General features: G+C 37.2%; 1 protein-coding gene across 6 annotated transcripts in view; it reads left to right on the top strand.

Annotated features, from left to right (window-relative positions):
* The first annotated feature begins 15,473 nt into the window (after positions 1-15,473).
* LOC102230764 (voltage-dependent T-type calcium channel subunit alpha-1I-like) overlaps positions 15,474-27,268 on the top strand; it is a 168,675-nt gene continuing 156,880 nt past the window's right edge. For all 6 annotated transcript variants that reach the window (XM_023348874.1, XM_023348876.1, XM_023348875.1 and 3 more), the window contains exon 1: positions 15,474-16,465. The gene's annotated coding sequence lies outside the window, so the exon portion shown is untranslated. The remainder of the gene's footprint in view (positions 16,466-27,268) is intronic.

Raw genomic sequence — 27,268 nt, 5'->3', positions numbered from 1 at the left:
GTCGGTTGCTTCTTCTCAGTATATTTTGCAGAACTTTTTACACTGTTTTGGGGAGAGGTGGCTAGTGTAGCCAAAAACTGCACTCCATTTAGAGTAGAACTACTTCACCATATGTTTACTTGCGTAAAATTAAAAGCAGAGTAAGACGAAAAAAAATATTTTGCAAAAAAAAGCTACTCAAGTACTGTACAAGTACTCATATGATTTAATATGTGAAATTATTGTTGTCTGGCAGACAATATAAATGTATTTACAAAATCTGATTTAAATGTTGAAATTGAAAAATAAATAAATAAATACAATAATTACAAAACAAAAAATTCCAGCATTCTAGCTTTTCCAAATCTATCTTTTTTCTGTAAAAAAAAAAACAACAAAAAAACTCTATTTGTATGTTAGAACAGGGTAAGGTATTTCCAGTGACAAGGTATATGATTCAGGGTATATAAAAAAAATATTTTTTATCAACCGTGACGGCTCATTGGTTTTCTTGAAGAACATTGAGTTAAACCAGTTAAATCTCTCAGCTCTCCTCAGCCTGCCTTCCCCTTCCCTGTATAACCTTTGACCGAGGTTATACATTTTGCCATTTTGCCAAGTGAGTGGAAATTAACAAACCGCAAAGCTGCAAGGGGATGCTGCAAGACTGTTCTCATGCAGAATGGAATGCAGTTAGAAAGAGATTGGAATGACACAGTAATGATGATGGCCTGTCAAATTGACAATGACAAATGTTTTGTGAACTCCAGCTCAAAGTAATGAGATGGGGGAAATTAAAAATTTCAAAATGTGCATTGGGTTATAAAGTAATCTTATGGAAACCCTTTTGTGACACTTTTTTCAAGCTATCTTTGTTCTTATATTGAATTTTATTTTATTGTTTTAATACATATTCAATTGTATATTGTATATTGTATTTTTATACAGTATACAAAAATACAAATATTTTAGGGGCTGATGAAAAGCACTGTATGGAAAGGTTTATTACTCTGTTTCCACTTTTAGTTAAGTTTAAAAAATAAGAAGCTGTAATTACCCTTCCTTGCCAGTAGATGTCAGTATTGCTTCATTATAAAATGAGAAACTAGTTTGATCACAACTTGTGCTGTTTCTTTGGCTTCTGAGATTAAATCTCTAGCATATTTTAGCCCCGCTGCAAAAGAATTAAGATTTCAAAGCACTGCTATGTACCATGCTCAAAGAGCTAGGTAAAATGCAGTTGATTGTGGTGAAAAAGTAAGATACTTAAATCTATTCCTCCTTGATATATGGATGACAAACTGTCCAGAAACACAATTTCACTCTAATATCCTTCACACATTTCTCAGTTGCAGTTCACACAGAGATTATTGGATCCATCTTTTATGTGCGATGCCATTTCAGATCATGGGTTGACATGGCAACAGCTGCTAAAACACCCCAACACATCACCATCATCAAGTAGCTTAATGGTCATTGGTGGGTTATTACACTGACCGCACTAATTGTTTCTGCTTTTCCGTGTTCTTGCAGGGCATTCATTATTAGCTAACTACTTTTTAATGTTAGACATAAAAATATCAGTTATAATTTTAGTGCATTATGTTTTTCTTTTACGCTTCCATATTTCTCACTTTCAAAATACAGTCAAATCACAGAGATATGAAATATATTTTTTCTGAAGAAAATGACTGAAAGCACACTGATTACCTAGACCTGGATATGAATGTATTTCTAAAGCTTTCTAAAGTTTTTTTTTTTTTGGTTTGAGTCAAATAAATGTTACATAACAAAGAAAAAGTGAACATTTGTACATCATGTCTACTTTTAGGTTCTGTATCATATGGGAAGAAAAGGTTCAAAGTGACTGCACAAAGAAAGATCTGCTCACAAAATCATAAATGACATTGTCTGTGGTTTGTTTATCTGTTTAAATCAGGATTAGGGTCTAAAATGTTATAAGAGGGTTTAAATATTGCACGACTATATAGAGGGCATAGAAAACATGTAGAAGAAGGTCAGATGAAAACAAAGCTGAACTGTTTGAAAAACTTGTGTGTGGCAGGAAACAAACCATGTGCATCACTGTCTATACACCAACATCATGCAGTGAAGATGCTTTTCTGCAGCTGATACAAAAAAGCTGCTGAGTTTAGGACGGTGCTGAAACAAGGCAATCATGTGCAGCCAAAATGTCAGTATCTGGTCTACATTATATTCCATTCTGTTATATAAAATCTCAGTAAAATACTTTGAAACTTGTAGTTGTGACTTGACAAAAAGATACATAAGATGCAAATACTTTGTCAAGACACTGTACATGTTCTAAAACAAGACAATGAGGCTACAAAGTTGACATTACATGACTCATTAGCTGACTATCCCAAGCACAACTACATAGTGACACAAAGATGAAAAAAATCCAAAGCGCAACAAAAATCAAAGGAGGCATCACTCTTATGCATGTACATGTGTATCTGACTCTTGGGATTGGAAAAAAAGAAAAAAAAGAAGAAAACTTGATGTGATGTAACAGGAGGAAATGTCCTGAGATACTGTATACAGAGTTGAATTTAAGAGACATGAGCAGACAATAGGAAATAAAGAACATAGTTTATATATCAGAAGAGTTTCTTATTGCATGGTACATAACATTAAAGGATGATGCTTACTGTTTTCTTCTTGCTAAGGATTCGTGTAATATTAAATGTCAGTTACAAAAGTGATCTAGGTGGGGGAAGAAATGTAGTTGCCACTATAGCAACTAAATTGCAGGTTTTGCATAACATTAAAATCTCTGTTTGAGCTCTTGCTCCCACACTTTTTTTTTACCCCTCCAGGGGGTCTTTTGTGGGCTCTAGTGTCCCTTTTATGAAAGTAGGCTGACAGGAAAGGGGGAAGGAGAGGAGGGAAGACATTGCGGCAAATATCGTCGGGTCCGGGAGTCGAACCCGCGACGGCAACTCAAGGCCTCCAAACGTGGGTCGTGCTGTCCCCTACACCACCACGGCACGCCTGCTCCCCCATTCTTAATGGGAAGTAACTCTCTTTAGCATCTTATAGCTTCATTATATTGTGTCAGACATTATTAATACACTGGGCTGTGTTTTCTCTGCATCCACGCAGATAGGTTTAGGTTGGCTTGAAGCTGATCTATGGAAACCAACCAGGCCAGCATGCTTCCTCGCAGGGTTTGGGGTGCTAATGTATGCATTTCTATTTCTTACATATGCTAACGGTGATGTTCGAGAGGATGGGGACGACTCCACTCGTCAACCCACATGCCGTCGTTCATTTCTCTCCACTCTTTGACATATTATAATCTCTTTGCTCGTCGTACGCCTTGTGGAAACACAAAGTCACACAAACCTATAAATAGACGCAAAAACAGACGCAAATTTAACTTTTCACTCAGCAGACAGAAAAAAATACGCTTAGCAGTCAGCCGTTCAGTTTCGTTTTATTTCAGTAGTCTGAAAACGCATCAATGTTATTCTCTTTACCTGTATGTTGTCACTTATTCAGTGTGTGAGTAAATGTGCTGAAACGTGTGGAACAGAATGATTCACCTCAGCTTACATAAAACCTCTGTCTATATTTAGCACCAGCATGACTCCAGATTTCTGCACCAAAGCTATCAGCCACACACTAAGATGCGCGTGGGCCTGCCATGAGCTGACTGCAGTGCTGGATTCACGCTCTGCAAAAATAACAAATAAATGATGCATGATTGTATACAGTTTGTTCTATGTGCAGTGGCTGGGGAATATTAGGAGCAGCTCTGGGCGGAAGTCTACATGGACATAAATGTTAAGGAGTTATTGAGGTTTAAATTAGCTCTTGGATTTTTCCCCCCTCTCTTTGGGGTTGAAGGACTTCATTTCCTACATCTCTAATGAGAACAAGTCAGTTTTTTAGTATTAGTTTATTGTTGATGTTGAGAAATGACCAGGTCTAAAAGCTTTTACCACATCATGTTTACTGTGTATCTGAAAACTTGTTTTGATAAAGAGAAGGATGGTTTTGGCTGTTATCATCAAGCTCAATTAATGGGTGGGTGTTTGAATTCTTCGAATTACACTGTTTTTATAGTGCTTAATTAAATGTGCTGGTATTCAGTTACACAACTTACAAACCATTGTTTATATCTGATCAACATCACTAAGATCTGTATTTGGGAAGGATTACTATTTTGCTGAATCTCAAACTCTGTCCAGGTTTCAGCCTTGTAGCTTTTCCTAGTTTATCTGGAAGAATTTTGAGGTACGCCTTTGATATTACTTATTGTTTCTATGTACTCTAGCTCTCTGCTTGCTAGAGAGCAAGTTCAGTGGGAAGATGCCAATGTGTCCTTGGGCAAGATGCCAAACTCCAAGTGGCCTACCAGTCTGCAAACCGGTGTATGAATGGTGCACAGACAGGTCAAGGGGAGTTGTTGTACTAAATAATCAGTAAGCACCGTGTAAGATTTGACCATGTGCCATTTATTTGCTGCATCTCTACTGTTTATTAGTCGATACATGATTGAGCCACATATGCATTTTCAAATTCTACCTCACTTGCCTCCAATCAGGATGTCTGTCTTGATTGTTCTATTTAGTACTGTTTCAGTCTATGCTTTCTGTTCTCTGTCTTGATGCTGTATACCAGAATCCAGTCAGGTTATCTGCAGATTGTTGCACACGTAGGGTTGCTAAGCAAAAACATAGGTTTGCTAAGAACTTAGAAAACTGCAAGGGATTTCTACCTATTCAAGGATTCGCCTATTCACAGATTTTTAGCAGAACATAGCAAGTATTTGCAGAACATTTGGCTATTTGTGAACTTTTTCATAAAACATGTCTACATTATAAAAAAGAAAATGTAGCTTGAAAGAAATACCTAGGTGCAATGCTCCTTGATGCTTGATTAGCCAGTTTTTGCAAAGCAGCCAATCATGGAGTACCATTTATTTTCCTTGGCACTGATTGGTTGCATGTCCAAGAGCAGAGAGAAGGAAGAATGTAGATATTAGCTTCTGCGGTACTACCAAGACAATTTCCACTGTGGATAATAATGAATACTGAGGTATGTTTGGCACTTTAACAATAAGAAAAAGAAATTCTAAGAATTTGTAGAGAGGGGAGCCTCAAGTATTCAAGAATTTCAGCTATTCAAGGGTGGTTGTGGTCCCTAACTCTTATGAATACCAGGACCCCACTTTATGGTTTCTTAATTAAGTCTCCAGCAAAGTAAATCAAACTTATGATTGCAGTGCCAATTTTCTGTGGTTCTGCAATCATACAAAACAAACCCGTTTTTATCTACATGTCTTTACAATGTTGACCTGGTCATGTGTTGTTTTTTTTTTTTTTGTCAGTCTTACAGTGTACTGCTCTACAGTTAAACCAAGCAGCAAACGGTGGGATCCCAGGGGAATTTGGCTGTTTTGTCCCGGCCAAGCTGAAGAATAACCATGACAGCTTGGAAAGTACACTGTCATTGACCTGCCCTCTAGTGACAATGTGTGTGTGCTTGTGTAAAGTGTACCCAGGAGTATGCATGCATGACGGCACAGGTGGCCTTTTGCCACAAAGTGAGACATCAAGTATTCTTCCTTAGCTGTACTGCTGAGTTACAGTATGCAACCGATGTTCCAACCGTGCTAGCTGTCACAAAAACATTTTATAATTTTTGCTGAACAAATGTTCTGAGCTAAGTTAAACAAGTCCTTGTTTAACACACTTATTATAAGTAATAATTGATAGGTATTTTCCTTTCGAACCTAAATAAAAGAAAGAACCACAGACAACGTATATGAATTTCACGTGGAGCTTTTGCAAAAGGGAAGGCTCTGCCAATTCTTCCTCCGAACAATCCACAGAGCGTTCTGATCTGCTCTGACAACAGCTCCTGTTTTTATTGTCAAAGAAGAACAGGCAAGGGGGCAGTCAGGAAACACAACAGAGGTCGTAAAGCTTCTAACCCAAACATCTAACAACCCAGGTCCAGAATAATCATAACTTATTGTGCTCTACTATAATAAGCATTGATTGCTTAATTGCATTTATGTGTTTAACTTGATCCCTGGTATCAGTACCTCTGAGGCAGATTTAAAATGCACTTCACATTTACTGTGCCTATGTTGCTTTTGTTTACTTGATTTGCCATCATGATTGAAATAATGCTAATAGCCTCTGTGTTCCAAGCGAAAATATGGAGACCGACGCAAATAGTGTATTTAGACTTTTGTCATACCAACAAGCATACATAAAAATGTCATAATTCGTGTTTTGACAGGAGCATTGTGTCCTTTAGGTTGTAGACCAAAAGCAAATGTTTGCTTTTGCTATCATGTGGTATGCAGAGGGGGTTATCCTCCCAATACGCTGCCATGCTGCAGGAAGTAGACCTTCAGGCTGTGTGCTCTCTGCTCAGCCAAATCACTGCAGGCTCATCCTGTAAACACAGCTAAAGTCTTTCAGGCTCTGCTGAATGCTCCCCATTTGTTCTTTCACCTCTGATGATTTCTCTTCAGTTAATGCACTTCCAAGCACTCAGAATCATCTGGCTTCATCTCCCACTCATGCATTGAAAACATTCACTTCTTTTACCCTCCACATGTCACTTTGGAAACATGCCGTTTCTAAACGGCTGGATTTTATTTTCTTGTGATTCACAGACCACATTAAGGAAGCAGTGGTTTCGCAAATGCAGCCCACACTACAATGCACGGGTTTAAATGTGTGCAAAATTCCATCTGATGCATAGGGACTTGGAAATGATTGTATTTAATATTTGCAAATGTCATGTTACAAAAACCTTGTTGTGTATTTTATGTGATAGACCAACACAAATAATGGAATTACTGAAGTGAAAGAAAATTTGTTGACTTTTTTTTTTTTTTACTACTACTAAAACATGTCTAGCATATGAAATTCATGCTATTTTGTTTTGCTAAAACTCAGTTAAATTGGTTGGAAAAAAAATTCAACAAATTCAGATGTGAACCGAGTTGGCCTTTCTCTTGAATGAAAATGCTTTTATCTAAGTCGTTCAACTTTATCCATAATTAATATTGTCTGGGTGAAACGTGACTTGGGGCGACCTTGTATTCTGTTGCATCTTCCATTGAACTGATTTTCTTTATGCCTTCCGAAGAATATTGTCCCTCCAGCATGATGCTGCCACCACCTACAGAGATAGCAGGGTTGGGATGATGTTTATTTGTACAAAAAAAAAAAGGCTGTAGCATTTTTCTTTATTTTTTATTTTTATTCAATTGTGTGTTGGTCTTTGACATAAGATTTCAGCAAATTAGGAGAATATTTGAAAAAGTGCAACGGGTAATAAATAATTATAGAAGACATCACGCTAATGGTAAGTATATAATTTGTGCTGTTATGGAAAAGCTGTCATAACATAGCTTCAGTTTAGAGTTACCTCTTGTTACTCCCAGTGTCAAACCCTTAATTGGACAACTGTTTAATAAACCAACAGGGAACTACAAGTGTTACACAGAGTTATATTCAGCCCTTACTTAAAGCTGTCAAAAACAAGCACAAATTTTGATGTCCTGTTAAAAACAAACAAATAAGATGAGGACCAAGCTGTGGGAGATGATGATTCATGCCTTATGCTTATATATCTATATAGGAACAATGTGTTCATGGGAGAAAACAGACATGTTCTTCCACTTCTAATAGTCAGAAAATAACATGCTTCACAAGCTGTTGTCGTTGCTTTTTTGGAATACAAAGCTGTCAAATAAAACATTGTTCTAAATGTCAAAACTGCACTGAAGGAGATGATGACGAGCACAGTGTGATTGTGGGTGTGCGTCGCTGATCAAATCAGCAGATGAATTAGATTTAATCCAGGCAGCTCTTGTAAACACAAGGAAAGGATTTCAATGTAAATGTTCCATTGCTGACTTGTTTCATCAAGCAGCTTTTAAATTATGTATTGGGATTGTTCCATTTAATGTTAGTCGACACTTTTTTTCCCCATAATGTTTTATTACAAAATTAAACGTTGTTTTTGCAGCTTTTACATTTTATTTGCTTTGAGATAATTTGCTTTGGTTTTTATTATTTCCTAAAAAAAAACAAAAACAATTTCAATAAAAAAAGGGCTAAAATTATTTTTGGGAGAATCTTTAGAAGCTTGCTCAGGAGGATCCATCCATCTGTCCATTCATCCATCCCTTCTTCCTTCATTTACTTTTCCTTTTTCTAAATTGTTTTGTTTGCCCTCATTTTTTAGCCTCTGTCAGTCTATTACCTGTAAGCCTTGGTAATAAAACCTGCTTGTAGATTTATTTAACCTGGCTGTGTCGTGAGTTTCAGTCTGCTTGTCATTTTGCAGTCTAATTATCTTCCCGTTTCTTTCGTTTAAGAATATAATAGAGTCCCTCTGCCTTGTAAGCATGACCACAGTCTTATTCAATTGTGACTCTTCATTTTGATATCCAGATCACATTTCATTGCCTTCCCAGCAACTTTGTGCTGTATTATTAAGATTATTATATATACTTCTTTCATATCCTGTTGCCGGTAGCTTTTTCTTTTCTTTTTTTTTTTGGTCGTTGGTTCTATATTTGGTCAGAAACTGTCTCTGAGTTTTACTTCTGACAGAATGGACATTCACAGCTCAGGGAACAATCTATCCTTTCTTTTCTTCTTTTAGGTTCAGGAAGTAGTGATGTGTGCATTTTGTACAATTACTATTTGGTCTTTTTTCTTGCATTCTTTGTCTCTCTCCTATCTTCTGTTCTTCCCCCACCATACTGTTTCCACTCTGGTCCCTCTTGGCATCACCTTTCTTTTCTAGTGTCCATTTTCTTCTGTCTCTGGAATTATGTGCTTCATAATCCCTCTCTTGTTTTCCAGGTTTACAAACCTTTGGCCCCTCGGGTAAGATGAGTCAGGTGTGAACATATCTCTTGCAGCTCAGAACTGCAGTCTCACACATTCTTTTTTCACATTTGAATTTGACTTTCTTTGTAATTCAGTGGTAGAAACAGTCTTTGCACATCTTTCTGTCACAGTTCTGGGCTTTCAGGCATACAAAAGAGGGAGTTTACTGAGTCCTATTTGTTTATATGTGATGTGTTTCCAGTGTGCAATGTAATATTCAAATGACATGCCAGTTGTCAGTTTAAATCAGTGTTTGCATCTACAACCTCACAGCGGGCAAGAGTCCACCATCACAAACCATAAAAGGTCTTTGTTGGTGCATTGTTGATATGTTGCAGTTCATTTTGTGCTACAAAATGATTAATACAATTAAATTATAAAACAAAGTCAATTTGTTAGCTGTTCCTCTCACTAAAATCAAAATACGTCAACCTTGTGGAGCTATGCAGTCAGCATTTAGTTTTCTTTAATCTATTTCTTCTTTCTTTTTTCTCTTTTTTTAAAATAAGTACAACTCTCACTTTCTCAGCTTTTGTTCACCCATTCCTGAGATGACAGCAGCCTCCACTGGGCTTCACTTTACTACTTTTCTTGCATGTCATTCTGAATGTTTGGATCAATAAGAGGCAACTGTGTAATAGAATTAGGCCTTAATGGAAAGTACAACTAGCTTTCTATTTACTCAGTCCCTTCAGGGAGATTCAGGATAGGTAAAGAGCAGATTGCAAAGTGAGAAGCGAGTGAGGGATTTTTATGTTACGCTGTCAGGATAGTTGCATTATGGACAGCTGTGTTTTAACGATGTGTCAACATGAATGATGATGAATATGGGAGGTGGGGAAAAGAGAGTAATAATGATGTTAAAGATGTGCTGTTTTGACTTCATACTTTTCAAGGGTCATCCTGATAAGTAAGGGCAAGTTTTATTTGCCATTTGATGTGTCGAAAATACACATTTTCTGGTCAAAGAAGACACAAAAAATGAAGTAATCTTCTTGGCATGACGTGCCTAAAACACAACATATTTGTGTTGGAGTGGCTTCAGATGCAAGTGCATGCTGAGTGTTTGCCTTGGGAGCTTTACTTCAGTGTTGTTTAGTGTCCTTGTGGATTAGTTGAATACTCTGTGCTGTATACTGCATGAACTCCTCACTAACGTAATGAAATTATAGACCCAACGGATGGCTCAATGAGTTCTAGCACAAATGTCATCTTGATGACTCTTAAGGTGTTAATGAACTTATGAGTAGTTAATTAGCTGAACTCTTCACCAGTGAGATCCTTGATATGTAAAATGTCCTCAGGTTACAAGCGACAGACCAGGTTTCTTTGAGCCTTACGTCCTCAGTTCATTATCTGGAATTACAATGATGCCGTCAAATGATTTGCACAGCTTGTTTTTCAAAAAATATATTAATTTATTGTTTTTTCTTATTCTTATTAATTGCACTTTTAAATTATCCCATTGTTAGTTGTATCATTTAATCAATATTACATAGGGTAGCGCAACACTTCTCCTTCCCCACCTATTGCTGTGCACTGTTTTTTAGTTGGCCAAATAAAATCTGAGTCTTTTCACAAGGGAGACACAATGTGTGAAAAATGTAGTCATATGGAAACCAATGTTCCAGTCATAACCCTTATTATTAAGATGACTATGTTTTAAAATTCCAGTTGAGTAAAGACAAGCAATATGTCTGTTAAGCAACTGGCTGCAAGCTTGTGACTGGAGCAGGCAGCTTGACTGATACTAGGTAAGGTCAGGTAGTTTTTTTTTATATAATACTGAATATTTTTGGCAACAAGGCAATTCAAAGTGCTTTACGTGAATTAGAAGGAAATACAAACAAAACAATAAACCAAAGGAAAGAGCATAAAGAAAAAATAAAATATAACAGTGGTCTAAACAGTGAGTACTCCACAATTTCTAAAAGTAATCAGATAATAATATTACCAATACTACAATCTGTAAGTGTTACTCAGTTTTTGTGCAATCTCTCCCCTTTAAGTCAATAAAACATTCAAGTCCTTAAAAGAGGTCGTACATGCCTTGGTGGCATCTCGAACTAAGATTTTATTTCTTCTTGCCACAGCTAGGGAGATCTAGTCAATGGCCATAATAATAATTTTTTGTGGTATGTCAGCATGTTAGTTGTTGTTACAGTAAAAACATAGACTAACCAAATACTAGTTTTCATTCTGAGAATTTTTTATTTTGCGTATTTTGTTAAAAGGTCTGAAATATAACTTTTTTTTTTTTCTGTATCAATCTCTTGCATCAAAATTTGTTTTGCATAATCCCAGCTTGGCAACAAAGGAAGCAGTCATATGGGGAGACTGCCTAGAACTGCTGCTGTTTGCACAAAAGGGTTAGTTTTGGCTTAATCAATGCAGTCACAGCAGAGGAAAGAAGAAAGAACCAAAAAGTTTAGCTAAGCAAGTGTCACTGAAAGGAAAGTTGGTCCAGGACAAAAGCAAATTAATGCAGAAGTAATTTTTAAGAGCTCAAACAACTAGCATCTCAGTAGAAACCAGCCTCAATCAGAACAGTCATTCAAACTGACATGAAAGATTTAAAATTTCTCATGATTATTTCATTGCATACGGCTGACTGGGTAAAGCAGAGCATATTTGCATTTCTACAAAATTCATTTATCTCTTAATTTTTAACATTTGACACCAACACTGCATCTGGAACAGAAGAAAAAGAAAAACACCTTCATTCAATTGGCAAGCATAATCAATTATAGGATTAATTTCATTTGCATATATATTTGGAAGCAAATACACATTCAATCAACCCCTAATTCATGTCTTGTCATTCATCTATTAATATGCACAGTGCATCTAAAAAAATAAAAAATAACCAAGTACTATCAATATTTATATTCTTCAGTTCCCAGGATGGACACTTGCTGCATGAGTCATCCCTTTGAGATACCGCCTGGAATAAAAGAAAAACACCAAAACCTTATGTGACTCATGGCGCTTGTGTGCTATTGGATTGTTTGGTTGTGATGCCATGCAGTGTGACATAAAATGACCTGATGTGATGGGATGTGCTCTGGCATTGGGCGACGTGATGCTCCATGATGTGATGCAATCTACAAGTCTTATTCTTTCCATACAGACCAGCCAAAGCAGTAAAAATGCCATGGAGCCTCCATCGATGCACTGCTGCCCTCTGTTTTACTTCCGTTTAACCTCATGTGAGTCACTAATCATTATGAAAAATGTTCAAGTCTTTCATTCCTAAACCAGTGGATGCTTTTATCATTTACATTTGCTGCCTGCAATTCAAGTATTATGGTGCCCTATAAGTACAAACTTAAACAAAGCACACAAGTCAGCAAATACTCTCTCTTTCAACTGTGCTACTCAGATCTTAATTATTCACCACTTATGAATAACAGACTTTACCTCAAGCTGGCAACTGGGGGTATTTTTGCACATAGAGGTCTGAATTAATTATGAATTCACAATGGAGAAAGCATGCAATTTTCATTTCTTCATTTTATTTTCTTTTTTATTCTTCGCAATGTCATGCTGCAAAGCTCCAAACTTGACTCATTAACTGAAGCTAGTTAGCTTACCTGCAACACTTTGCAGAGTATTTCACATTTTGACGTACACCAATCAGAAACCGAAATGTATCTTCATGGTATGTAATGTGATGGCCCATCATAAAGATGCACATGATTGAGAAGTGGAAGGGAAATGTGTTTTACAAATAAAATCTGAAAGGTTTGGCATGCGTTTGTGTCTAGTCCTCTTAACTCCGATACCACTAAATGAAATCCAGTGCAACCAGCTTTTGCCAGAAATGGAGAATTGTAAATAGAGTTCACTCGAGTTATTGTCAGCATCAACAATGTTGTTCTGTGAACACCTCAGAGGCTTGTTAGAGATCATTAGCGAGAATGTGTTTTTTCATCAGTCAGCCTGGATGATAAAATGGATCCAGCGAAAAGGCTCTAGGCTCACTTCCTGTCAGCACAACATCCTAAACATACAACCAGAGCTACAATTGAAGGATTTAGATCAAAGTATATTAATGTGTTAGAATGGACCAGTCATTGCTGAGGCCTAAAATTGTGATTGAATTTGTTGCAAGACTTGAAAAGTGATATTCACAAACCCTCTCCATCTGATCTGAATCTGACTGAGCCGTGTTTAGTTTGCAGGATATAATCTAAAAGACTTGAGCAATCAAAGCTGACACAAATTGTGATTTTAGTAGGTTTGGGAAAGAAATATCATAATAAATTCAGAAATTTAATCAGGGGTTTGTTGTTATCCAAACATGACTAATTATAAGAAAATCCGGCACTCATCAGTGAAGATGATGTCAAGTCAGACTAATGAAGGCAACAAAAAGAAAACTCGTCTGCACTGATGAGACATTTTCAGCACATTGGACAGCTCCACAGAGGGGCCCTGCTGGCTTTGTAGCTGTCCATGGGTCTAAAAAGGGAAAATTAAGAAGCTGAAAAACAGAAGAGAGCATGAGAGGGTTTCCATGCCCCCAAACTTCAAAATAATTTTATCCCCTGACAATTTTTCATCTGCATTAGGCAACACCTCTGGGTGATTCATCTTTTCTTTTTGAACATGCTTTGATACCCAGAGACAGGTCAACTTTCTGCACGGTGCAGCATGCTGTACTTTACCCCGTCATATACAAATAAGCTATGGCTAAACTGTTTATCGCTAACAAATCCCCCATGAGGATGCAGACCTTCAACCACAATATGTTTCAAAGTAATGTATGTCTTTGTCAAATAACAAACTACACAACTTTTGATGCTTTAAGCTTTTCATTTTGATTCATCAACAAAACTATTGTATCGTTGTAAAGGGGGAGGAATGAGATGCATGATTTCAATATTTTTTACAAATTAAACTTAATGAAGTTTTTCTGTGAAAATATAAAAATGCATTTAAAAAAATAACCCTCTGCAATTAAATATAAAATTCAGTGCAACAAGTTGCCTTCAGCAGCTACTTAATAAGTAAATAGGTTCCCTGAAGAACGTTGGACAAAAGAGCTCCATGAAGACCCCAAAACATGTCACGGAGAACTAAGCTGTAGAGTTAGTATGTAACTATTAAGGTTGTTGCATAAAAAAAATAACTAAATATTTTTCCTTCGCCAAGATATTTCATGTTTGTTTCCATGTAACCACCTGGCAGCACCGTGCTGTGGGGATGCTTTCCATCAGCAGGGACGGGTAAGCTGGTCGGTGCTGATGTGGAGATGAATGGAGCTCAATGTTGAGCAATAGTGAAAGAAAAGCCGTTGAAGGATGCAGCTTTGCAACTTTCGCAGCCTTCCAGCGGGCCTTAAACAATAAACATACTGCTGTGTGGAACTACAATAAAATACAAAAAGATAATTCAGATCAAAGCACATTTATCTCTGTCACAGACCTTGATGCAATTAAACATTTGTGGCATGTCTTCCAATATGTTTGTTCATAGACGCTCTTCATCTAACTTGACTGATCATAAACTGTTCTTGCTAAGACAAAGAGCAAACATGTCTGAATGTGAAAAGCCGCTCAAACACATTTGATCAGTTGACTTTAATCAGATCTATCAGATAATCTTAATAAGCAGAATTTGTGTCTTAATCAGATATCCGTTGTTATTAATTTAGGATAAGGACTAAGCAGTGCACTGCATTGTGTTAGATTGCCTCAGACCAGTGAACCCATCAATAAACAGGATGGTAAGGCGAACTAATGAAGGCAATAAGAAACGACCTGCACTGATTAGGCATTTTCAGAACATTGGACAGCTCCGGAAAGGGGATCCTTTCGGCTTTTTATCTGTGTGGCACTATAAAAAAAAAAAAGAAAAAAAGAAAAATCAGAAAAATCTATACGCTGAAGAAAAGAAGTAATGATTTTTCAGTGTCTCTAAACTTCCGCAGATGATTTTCAATCGCCATAATAAGCAACCCCTTCAGGCGGCTGCGACTCTCTTTCTATATTTGAGACCGGGAGCTCATACATTGTTTTTTTTTTTCCGTAAGCTGTTAATAAAATGTCCCGCGGGTTGTTCCAGAACACTAAGGTATGGCCACATCTCTTTCCTCCCCGATCATGCGCGCACTTTTCAAAAACTCATTCCTCCGTGTGGATGCAGACCTGCTCAGGCGTGAGTCGGCCGCGTTCACGGCGCGGAGGCGCGCTCGCCGGTCGCTGGAAGACACACCGCTCAACTTGGTTATGCGTCCCTAACTATGCACCTGCTTCTTTGTGCCTGCTCAATGCCACGTTACTTTAGTGCCTCGGATCACAAGTGTGCTTTGAATTGCTCACAATGGTGCAGATTTTCCAGAAAAAATGCAACATGCACTCAAAGATAAACAAAGAGATAAAGGAGAGTACAACGTGGCTTTACCCCGTCTGTCCAGGCCTGGTCTGGTGTTAGAAAAGTGGGCTCGAAATATTTAGCTCAGTTTATTTGATTACCGAATGATTTACTGCTGCAACACCAAATGTAACCCCCCATTTCTCTCACACGTTTATGTCTCCCTCTCTCTCTCTCCCTCTCTCTCTCTCTTCTCACACTTTCGTTCAAGAATTAAATGAAAAGATGAGGGTTTGATGCGTCGAAGACAATGCAACATGTCAACACAGCGTGGCGTAACAAGTAAATATCAACTTCTCTCGTATGTTAAACTTGTCAGTGAAAATTAGTTCTATGCGACCGGGTTTTCACCGAGCCTCTGCCGAGTTATTTCGGCTGCATGCGGTGCCGGTTTTCACAGATGCGCCCCTCCGACGCTTACTCCACTGGGAGGGAGTCTGGGCTCATGATGGAGTGACGGCGATACTCTCTCGGAAATTGCAATGCTTCGGCCAGCGGGGGGAATTAATTGTTGCTGTTTTCCTTTCTTTTTCTTTTTTTTTTTTAAACTGACACGCCTTGTTTTTGGAGAAAACGTCTGGAAATGTCAAGTTAATCACCAAAATATCTGTCGGAACGAAATGGGATAGAAAAGGGGAAATTGCGCAACATTTCTTTGGAAATGAACGAACTACAGAGATTTTTACCCTTTGTCAGAAAATGCTGGGTTCAACATTTTTATCTAATTCAACTGTTGTTGCTTTTTTTTTCGCAGCGTGCCCTGTCAACGTGACCACGATGGAAATAAGTGTTCCCAAATTCCTCTGCGCATACGGTTTAAAGTGCAACTCTGATCATTGATTATATCTGAAATCCACTTGCTCCCTAAAGGTCATTTGAAGCAAAAGTTGGCTGACTGTGCTTGGATTTTTTTCCCCTTTATTTTTTCGGGTTCTTTTTCTCGGTTCAGTGAAAATGTGAATTTCAGCGCGCACCAGACAGTCGCCAAAGGCAGAACCCAGATTTTCCACCGGGGGGGAACCGGGCTTTGTACCGCAGCGACGTCCTCGCTGTTCTTCTCGCCGAAATGCCTCTGGGTGCACCGATTCCGTAAAGACACAAGTGGATATTGCTTCTCCATGGTGTTCAACAACCAGGTGCATCAGAGAAGGCAATATCTGGGCTGTTTTGTACATTAAATGCTGGACACACCTTTTTGAATGTCCGTCAAGGTAAGTTACCTACTGCCGATGTAAAAGGCTTATCTCATGTTACTGTGAGGGACTAGGAGGAGGTTATCAAAGAATATGTTTGCAAAACCTGAAAGAGAGCGTAGAGAGGTAAAAGTCTTGCCTACTGTTTAAATTTTCAGTGACTGTGATCCGGCAAGTGATGCATAATGTTTTAAGTTTTACCTCCGAGAATGCGATTTCTGTTGCTATGAAAAACGCTCAGCAAACACAGAAATTTGTGGAAATTCTTACTGTATGATCACATCCAAACTGAGGTCTTCATAGAATCTGCCATACCGTGATTCTGTCCATAAGGATCATAACTCAGATGCCATCTTCTCTAAGACACATTTGTTTTTTTCCTTCTTATAGTTGTTGATAAATAAGCAACTAGCAAAATTGTTGCATCTCTAAAAGTTAAGGCCTTAAGTAAAATGTCTGCAGGTCCATTGGTACAAAGTAGGGGATGGAATAAAATATTATCAAAGTTAATTTAGAAATTTTTTTCTAGCTTACTTTAAGAGAAATGTTAAGTAAAAAAAAACTGCTGCAGATGTGCTTGTACTGCACAAGTTTAAAATATGATGCTGTTTCCCATAGCAATCTTGCATAACATTTATAATTTTATGGACACATAAAAGATACAATTGAGGTGCTGCACAGTCAGTTGCACTGTTCTCTTGCAGCAAGAAGGTCCTGGATTTCAATCCCAGCCTGGAGTCTTTCTGCATGGAGTCTGCACGTTCTCCCTGTGAGTGTGTGCGCGCATGATTGTTTGTCCTGTTTGTCTCTGTGTTGTCCTGCGATGGACTGGCAACCTGTCCAGGGTGTACCCCGCCTCTCGCCCGTTGACCGCTGGGGATGGGCACCAGCGAGCCCACTAAGCATGTGAGCTAATGGATGGATGGACTAGTAAAACTGACCAAAGCTGCAATGGACCACAATGAAAAAAACATAATGTTCTGGATTAATGTAGAATTGTGGTTAATCCTAAGGAAACTTTACATAAAGGTAACGCTCTTTAGTCAGAAAATTTTGGTCTGACTTTAGTAAGAGACTACAGGGGGAGTTATGCAATTTTCTTCAACTTCCCTTGCAATGACATTTCCTCTTGCAATAAAATTTAACCTGAAGGTATACCTCTCAGTTTTGCCGCAGTCAGTGTTTGGAATGAATGCAGCATTTGAGTCCAGAACATGCAACAACTGATGCTGTTGAAAGTGAAAAAAAAAAACCAAACAAAACAACAAAAAAACATGGTTTTATGTCAAAACTTCTTTAACAGTTTTTGCGTGATACTGAGTCAACGTTGAGTTGGTGTTGGATAGAACTTTTGCAGGCCTGAATGGCTGTTTTTGGTACAGACTGCCACAGGGCGGCAGTATAAAAATTTTAGTGCAATTGTAAATTTTGGGTACGACATATTGTTATTCGTGTTGGTTTTGATGAAGAGTGAACAAAAGCCATGCCATCAGTGATCACATATTAAAGTAGGATGACATTGTTACTTGGAAATCTCTTTCACCCCAAACATCAAACTGACCTCACTTAAGATATTGATTTTCTATCCTAATTACAAAGCATGACATACTCACAAGTGCAACAACTGGTTTGTTTGTTGTGGTGCCGTGGGATAAAGTTTAAGGAAAGTTTAAACTTTCCTTAAACGTTCATAGGTTCATCAACCTATGAACTTTCTTTTCATAGGTTGATGGATTAGAAACCATGCCTTCCTAAATTCACTGCAGGATGGCTATATGGCCATGTTGTCCTCTTTTCTTGCGCTGCAACATCTTTGCACAACATTGAGGCAAAACACAATGGATGCACTTTGGAATTCTGCATATCAAGTAGAAGAGAGAAATTTTGTTTTCCTTTTTGGTCCATCGGGTCACAATGACCTGAAAGCAAATTGGGCAACAAGCAAAAGACGTGTTGAAAAGGTAGAGAGCACTGAATTGCATTTGTTGGTAAAATGTGATAGAGAAACAGGACATGGTGCAAATATGAGAGGAAAACCAAAGAAGAATACAGAGAGGAGAAAGTGCAGGAAGTCTAATGATTGAGGGAAATGACAGAAGAGAAAGAAAGTGGCGAGATGAGGAGGGAGGAAAAACACAAAGGGCTGGACTTAGCACACAGAGACAGAGTAGGATACATGTGCATCTGCAGTGAATGCTGGTATTATCAGGTTAGGTGAAACGATCGGTTTATGCTCGACAATTGTGCGGTGAGGGCAGCCACATGCTGCGCCTTGAGAGTCTCCTGCAAAGGCCAGAACAAGTGGGAGAGAAAAGGAGGGGAAGGAGGGGCTGGAGGGTGGATCTGAGAGGAGATTTGGTAACTGTGGGTGTCGATATTCTATTAAGGAGAACAAAGAAATGCAAAGTGTGGAAGGGCAAATACCAGTAGTGTGTACGACACTGACAGAACACATGGTGGAAATAACTCGAAGAGATGGCCGAAGACACAGTTCATGCAGATAAATTGTGAAATTGTTGTTGCTCTGCTTAGAAGTGATTTTAAGATTCGCCTCAATGATTCTCTCTGTATTCGACAGCAGCTGGTTTAAAGAAAAAAAACAACAAAAAAAAAAAGCAGCAGGTGTAATCGTTTGAAACAACGATTAAGGCCACTTTAAGCCACTTTGTTAAACATATGAGTGTAGTAAATGAGGTGGTCCTGACTTCAGGCCCACCTATCTCTTTCTCTCTGTGTGTCTCTTTCTCCCTTCCTGGAAATGTGAGTCACTGTGAATGCCACTGGCAGGCATGGCTGTTGACTCATGAAAACTCACCCACAGGCTCTGTTTCTTTTTCATTTTTTTTCCTTGGCATGCTGACTATAATTGTGACTAAAGGTGCTCATCAGTTTAGGTGGGATCAGTATAGTGTTAATGATAGGATCTGTGCAAATGTCTGGAAATGTGATGAAAATGTGACGGGTTAAAGAAAGAGATACATAGGCTGAACTAAAGGAGTAATAAATGAGATGCAGGGGTTACAACTATTGATACTTTTTGTTATTTCATGTATCTGCTGGTAATTTAAAAATATAGACAGACCTAGGAAGGCAAGGAAAGCATAAAACATGCTTAAACATTTACCAGAATCTTAAGATTAATTTCTTAATACACACAAAAACCATCAGCATCAATATTTTATTTAATTTTGTCAGACTGTTCTGCTATTCTCATTGTTTTTTTAGTTTTTCACTTTTCTTGATTTTTAAGTTGTTTCTCTGCAAGTAGATATACAAGTATATATGTAAGTATATATTGTAAAAGTACTCTATATTATGGTATATGAGCTGCACAGTGTCACAGTTGTTAGCATTGTTACTTTCACTAAGAAGTTCCTGGGTTTGAATCCCAACATTTGACTCGAGTTAAGAAAAGTTGTTAAAATGTTAATAGAGGATAAATGTAGTGATAACTTCCTGAAGGTGGAGTCTCAGAACAAGAGTTTCTTAAAGAGACAGAGGCCCAATTTCAAGACATTAAATTACAAAGGCAAATTTCTTTTAAGTCATATTTGATATATACAGCATTTTTATAACAACTGAAGGTAACATGGTTACTTTATTGTGGTGTATAATGGTACTTTGTGGCTGGAAAACATAAAGTACTGCCCTTTAACATGTTAATAGGACTGTGGCTCAAACTCTCCATACTGCATTCTACTTACATTTAACCTCATAATAAAAATAATCTACTTGTAAATACCAGGTTGTTTAAATGTCTCTTACTTAAAGTTCCCATTATTTCTCCTTAGGCAGAATTACATTTGTTGCTCATCAATATTTACTTATGTTTATTAGCCACCTATTTGTCTGCAGATTTACAGTTTATTTTATGACTTTATTTCTTTTTTTTTTATCTCTTTTCCTTTATTTACATTTAATATCCACAGATTGGTGTGTCATAAAGAAAATCACATAGCTGGAAACAGCACAATACAGAAAATGTATTTTTTAAAAGAAACATTTCTTAACACAAGAATCTTTGATGTGGAAAAGGATCTAAAACATTAGGAGGGATTATTAGCTCAGTCTATTTTTGATATTCGCATATGCTAATTTTGTTCTTAAACTGATAGGATCTCAGTGTGACATCTGTGCTTTCCACGTATTTGCCTATATGTAGATGTATGTTTGCATTAGCACAGGGCTCCTGTGTGTCCTTACAGTATCACATTTTATCCAGGAGCTTTCACTCAGTGTGCTCAGGTGCATCAGTGCAGCCTAACCCAAATGTAAGCACAGTTGTCAGCAGATAATCTCTGTTGACAAGCAGCATTCACCCAGTCCCCCAACATCCCAATTATAGATGAATGTATGCTGCACTGCAGTTAAACGAGTGGATTTATGGTGAATGTCAAGCTCTGGGACTAGATGATGTCTTTTTAGATGACATGGTAGGTGACAGGTGTTTACAGTATTGTAGTGTTTACTGAGCTAAAACGATTTTTCTGAAAATACATTTAGGTTGCTCGGAGCCAAAAAGAGAAAAGATTGCTGTGCAAGCCTAAGACAAAGGTAGAATCTGCAAATAGATGTGTTAGATGACCTCACTGACAAAGTAATTTTGTAAACATTTTGGTGAAGCTTTGTTTGTTCGAGACCAATAATATTTTAATATTCCATGTGATAACATAACCTGATATATTATCACCTGATAATGGAAGATATAACGGAAAATCCACTTTTTTAAATGCATATTTTTTGCTTTTATTTTGGCTATTTATTTATGAATATTTGTGAAGGCAGCTTTAAATGCATTGAATGTAAATGTTTTTTTTTTTTTTACCCAAATCTTATGAAAAGTTAATCATTGGGTTTTTTAATGATGCTAACCACTCAGCTTTAGCTCTGTGCTGTTAGGAAATTTTGAGTTGAGTTGTGTCATTTTTAGTGCTGTGGTTTTTATTACTCTTTCCCCCTCAAGATTTCAGTGTTTCCTTGTAATAACCTCACCACTGTCCCTCCAACAGTGTTCTGTAGAAATCTGCTACCATACTAAGCTATATATATATATTCATATCACTTCACCTCTGCCTGCAAGATGCTGTCCTCCTTCTTTCTAAATCTGAGTTATCTTTGCATACAAAATCCTGAGAATGATATTTCTCTACATCAAATCAGGAGCTACATTGTATTATATCCTGCTATAATATGGCATTCAAAGAAGCTTTCCTACTTCAGTAATTGTCTATGTGAAGACTATAATATGCTAAATATTGTTTTGTGACACTCCTTTTTGCTTTGAGACTGCCCTCTTTACAATGGATTACAACCAACTCATGGTTGCAAAGACTGTGATGGCCATTCGAACAGGGCTGAATAGTGGTGAATCTGATTTTATCATGATTTGACCATGGCAATGTTAGGGGACATTTCTTTGGCCTTTACTGTTTGGCAAACAGGGTTTTCCCTTCTGCTTCCCCGACCTACATGACAGTATGCAGCTGAGGAGGGTTTCTATACAGAAGGGTGCCATCCTGCACAGTTATCTCCGTCAGGTGCTCTACTGTGTGAACGTATCAAGGCAAGTGCAAAAATAGAAATGACGTGCATGAAACCCAAACTGTTTCTACTTACAGTTCCTCAAAAACATAACTTCTGGCGTGTGCAATTTGGAGATATGTGCACTGTGTACACAGCAGAGAGAACTATTCCACATCTAACACAAGATCCCTTTATTGCAACTGGCCTGATCATAACATCATGTTTATGGCTGTGTAGATCAGTTCTACACAGATCTATTTTATGCTTAGTGAGCATAAAATTCCAGAGTTAACTCGTGAGTGATACAATGCATCTAGTAGCTCCAAGTGTTATGTCAAATAATTGGAGTGCTTCTATCCCAGTGTGGGTTTGATTAGGTCACAGTGTTGGCATAAGCCAGGTTGGCCTTCTTCAAACCCCTTGAGGACCAATCTATGGTGGTGCACACAAGCCGCATGTCATGGATAAGTCGCCAACACTGATAGCAGGATCTTTTATGCAAAACCCAGGTGCTAACACAATAATGAATAGACATGATCTCTATGAATTGTTTGTGCTATCTCAATACAGCTGTGGTAGCTTCAATCCCTGTCACTCATACTCAAGGGATAGATGGAAAATTTCTGAGAGAATATCAGACTTTAAAATGTATACCCTCTCTGCTGTCCTTAAGAATTTGGATAAGAGCCACTATACACTTATCTACTGATGCTGCAGAATGTTATTACATTTTCTATACCCACACAAACCATGACCTTTGCATGCACTTTTATATTGTATTATGTTAGTCACACACTAAATGCTTGCATTTGGCTTCAGGAACCTTCTGTGTAAAATATTCATTCAATTTGGCCCAAATTTCTTATCACTCTTGCACAAACTGAGGCACAAGTTGCGACACATCCCTCTGATGCACGCAAGTTGTCCCTCGGCGGGCCTCTTTGGCGACTGTTTTGTAACCTGTCAGGACTGACACCAGTAAGGGAGGCCATCTCAGGGCCGCTCTACCATCACTAAATCATTTTGACGGATATCACATCTCACCATTTAGCTCCACTCTGCTTGTTATTCAATAGAAGTAAATAAACGGAACCGCACCTTGAAGATTTGTGACTTTAGAATAAACATAATGAGGCATCACTGATGCCTCATTATGCTTTAATTAGAAAAGAAAATATTCTCCTCCTATGATCTATTGATGGTAGTAAGTCCTTTGACACACAAGTATTAGCATTATTAATAAAGCCTCACTTTACATTTGATAAATTTATGTAACTGCTGTAGATGTCAATATAGCTTCTATCATAAGGAAATTATGTTCTAATTTTCTAAAATGACATATTATAATTATAAATCTTTTGTGCAGCAATTGTTCTGATTTACAACAACTTTACAAGGATGTGAATGACTTTTACTCCAACCAAAGAATGTTTTCACAAAACTAAAATTTGGATCTTATTCAGTTTTCAAAACTGATAAATACTAGTTATATATAATGCAACCATAAAATCTAAGCAATAACAGAGAAAGAGGTCCAGAACAGTTGTTAAAGCATAACATCACTTTTGCAGTGCCTCCTACCAGTGAACCTGTGAGATAAGGTGCTATCACTTAATGTACCGCAATATAAAGTCACAAAGACTCATGCCAAACAACTTTATAGTTCTTTGTTGAAGGAGCTTTGAGTAAGCAGTTCGGAGATTCTGGGTCATATTTGGCTGAAGTCAGGAAACATTTGACTCGAGTTAACTCTGGAAAACGTATCTGCTCTGATCGGATTCTATCATTTTCTCTGTATACATCCTAGAAAATGTGCAACTGATCCTTAAGGGCTGGTATCTTCCCAGCATATCAGAATATCGGTATTTTATTTATTTGTACACATGTTGAACCAAAAAATCTGGTTTCTTGAAGATAGGAACCAGGTTTTCAGGCCTTGGTATTCCCAGATGCAGCCCACTGAGGAAAAAGAATGCTCTAAAGTCATGTTTGTGCTTGTTTGAAGACAGCAAGGAAGAGGTTGTCTTCATTAAGATTGTACTGACAGTGATTATGCACAGTAATACAGACCAGGGCTGATAACCATTCTAATTCTAGCAAAACAAAACATTATGTAACGGAATTATAGTAATGTTTTCTGTTAGATTTAAAATATCTGAACTGTTGAACCAATACAAAGTAACACAAAATTTTGCCATTTAGGATTCAGCTGCATTGATACATTTCTCCATGGAAGGACTAACTTGTTCTAAAGGATTATCAGTGGCCTGGTTTCCCCTTTTGTGGTTGGTTAACTGTGCACATTGCTAATCACTAATGGTAGCAATGTGCACATCAATGGGAAAAAGAGCTGAGTGCAGAGATTTTCAATGAAGATAAATGGTGTGAAGCCTGAGTGTAGAACCTGGACAAAGTCACCTCATTACAAGACTAAATTAATAAGATTGTTCTCCTGTTGAGCAAGATCTGCACAAAACTTAAACAGTACTTCAGATGAAATAACACATGCCAGTTAAACCTGATAAAAAGGGTCAATTATTGTAATCAAGTACAGTCTCAGGTTTTTAAATCACTAACATGAATATTCTCTTAGTGGATGTATGCTAGCTAATCTGCCTATTATATTCCATTGCTACAGATTCTCAGTGCACTGCACTTTATAGGGTTTGGCGGCGTCTTCCTATTTTGAAACAGAAAATGTGCAGAAATGTGAGAAAAATTAACTTATCCTTAACTTTAATGTGGCTTTTTAAAGCTTTATTTTATCATATAATGTTATTCCCTTGTCAAAAACATACCTGGAGTGTAGGTTTGCTTCTTTCATGCATGTTTGAGGAATCCTTGAATCTCCAGTGGCAGCCATTCTGGAGTGCCTCTGCCTATTTATCCTCCTTGAAGCTTCAGTTCCTAACTGAGCTCCTGCCACACAGAAAACAGTTGTAAATAGTATAACAACTGAAGATAACGTAGCCACTTGACTATGCTATAAAATTGCACTACGTGCCTGGAAAATGCATAATACCCCACCTTACATAGTTCTTCTGTTATTATTAACCTAACTATTCTTGAACTTAAGGTCACAAAGTGATGGCAGGACTCTTCTTCATCATTCCGAGAAGGAGGAGATTTTATGATGTAAATAATTCATTATGGAAAGTCAACCAGATCCTAAAGGAGGAGGGCAGCCCCTGACCACCATAGTATACCATCACCGCCACCACCACCATATGTGTTTGTTAAAATTAGTAATCTGAGTAATCTGGCAACTCTTGGAATGATTTAGTTCTGTTTCATGTTTTCTCCATTTGTGAGTAGCATAGCCCTTTCCAGTATATATTTTAATTAATTGGGTGTAGTAGAGTAAATATTTGAAGGTGAATTACTGAACAATATTTATAGAAATATTTACAGAAATTGCTTTTTTACTTTAGAATTTAACAAAGCTTTTCTCCATGAAATGGGTATGAAAAACTAAAGAGTTCATATAAATTAAATTATTTGTAATCATTCTGTAAATTCCAATTCATCATTGTTTATGTCATGCATTCATATATGACTAGTATAATCTTTCAACACAGAGAGACACAACATTTAAAATGAATGCTAATAAAGACGTTTTTCTGAATATATGATGCCATCACAAAGTACATTTGAATTTATATAAATTATTTCCCCTTGTCACTATTTGTTTTTTTACACCTCCTTGTCTTCTCACCTGTGTAATTTATTATATTGTGTTAACCATCAACAAGAGTTGAGACCATCATATTTCTTACCTCCTTTCCACAGAGTAATTACTTTTCACCATTATGGCTGAAAACAGCATTATGAACATGGCATTTTAATCATTAGCATCCATTTTATCACAACAAATTATTTTGTCATCATTATCATTATCAAAGCCACTCCATCATCACTTACAATAGAAACTGCCACTGCTGGAAACTAATGGGCTGATTAATGTAGCTACATTTGTCTTGCAACAACGGTGACGTCTGCGCAGGACTGTTAATGATACAGATGTTTTAAAAACTCTACGATTTCTCTACTCATGCATCGCTTACAGTCAGTTCATTCAGAAACAACATACACAATATTTTGTACATTGTTGATACACAAACAGAAGTTCAAACTTAAAATTGTCTGTTTTAACTTCAGGCAGCTTTTGAACATTTGAAACACTTACAATAATAATAATAATAATAATAATAATAACAATAATAATAATAATAATAATAATAATAATAATAATAATAATAATAATAATAATAATAATAATTTACTGAGGTTTGTTCAATATGAAAGGCCTTACTCATTATCTTCCTATTTCTCAAATGTGTGCTTGTAAGTTACAAAAAAGTCTCAGGATGAGTTTATTTCTTTAGTTTTGTTTTTGTTTTTAATGCTCCTCTAGTGTTTGAGTTTTGGTTCATTTGTGGTAGTGATTTAACCATCTATCTGTTGTTTATTTATCTTCATTTGGTCTTACCATACTGTGTCCACTCCTCTCTATTATTGTTTTGAAGGATTTACCATATAAATTGGTTTCATTGAGTTGGAAAGTTGCTTTAATTATCTTCAGCTGTGTTGCTATGAGGTGACAGTTTAAATCAGAGCACAAACATAAAACTCATAAAATCTGTCATAAATTAGCATGTTTTTAGCAGATTTTATTAGTTACAAAATTATTTGCACACCATGGCACTTTTTTCAATCAAACCTGGAACACTCTGGTGGGTATCTGTTTGAGAAGCAAGGAGCAGACACACATACCCACACAGAAATGCAAACACATGCACATAAAATTCTTAGAGCTGCAGGGCTGTAAATGTCAGTCCTCACTCTGTCTATTTGCTGATAGATTTGATTGATCGTGGGTTGTATGTGTGTATGTGCTCATGGGTGTATGCTTGTGTGTTTGAATTATAGCTCATGAAGAAAAAGGCAGAGAAATGCAAGTGCAGAGGCATACAACTGATGAATTGGACTATAGTTTGACCTTTCAACAGAAATTTCCAAAAAGGTATTGTTTGCAATGGTAAATCTACTCAAGTGTCTCCAGGTTTTTTATTATTTGAAATCCACAAGCTTTTTCACGTGAAAAGGCAACAAGAACCTGCAGATGCTTCTTAATTGTCATGTAAGTGATCACTAGTCTAAAGAATATCATGCCCTATTTTAAGTATCTGTGCAATCTGATCTTTGTTTATGTTTTACTGAATTAATCGTTTTTTTTTTCATCTGCTTGTCAATAATAATTACAAGAGCCTCTTTAGTTTTATATAGAACATAAAGGCA

This window comes from Xiphophorus maculatus, chromosome 16 (assembly GCF_002775205.1).
Source record: "Xiphophorus maculatus strain JP 163 A chromosome 16, X_maculatus-5.0-male, whole genome shotgun sequence".
Classification (NCBI taxonomy): domain Eukaryota; kingdom Metazoa; phylum Chordata; class Actinopteri; order Cyprinodontiformes; family Poeciliidae; genus Xiphophorus; species Xiphophorus maculatus.
This window is presented reverse-complemented; position numbering and strand designations above follow the sequence as displayed.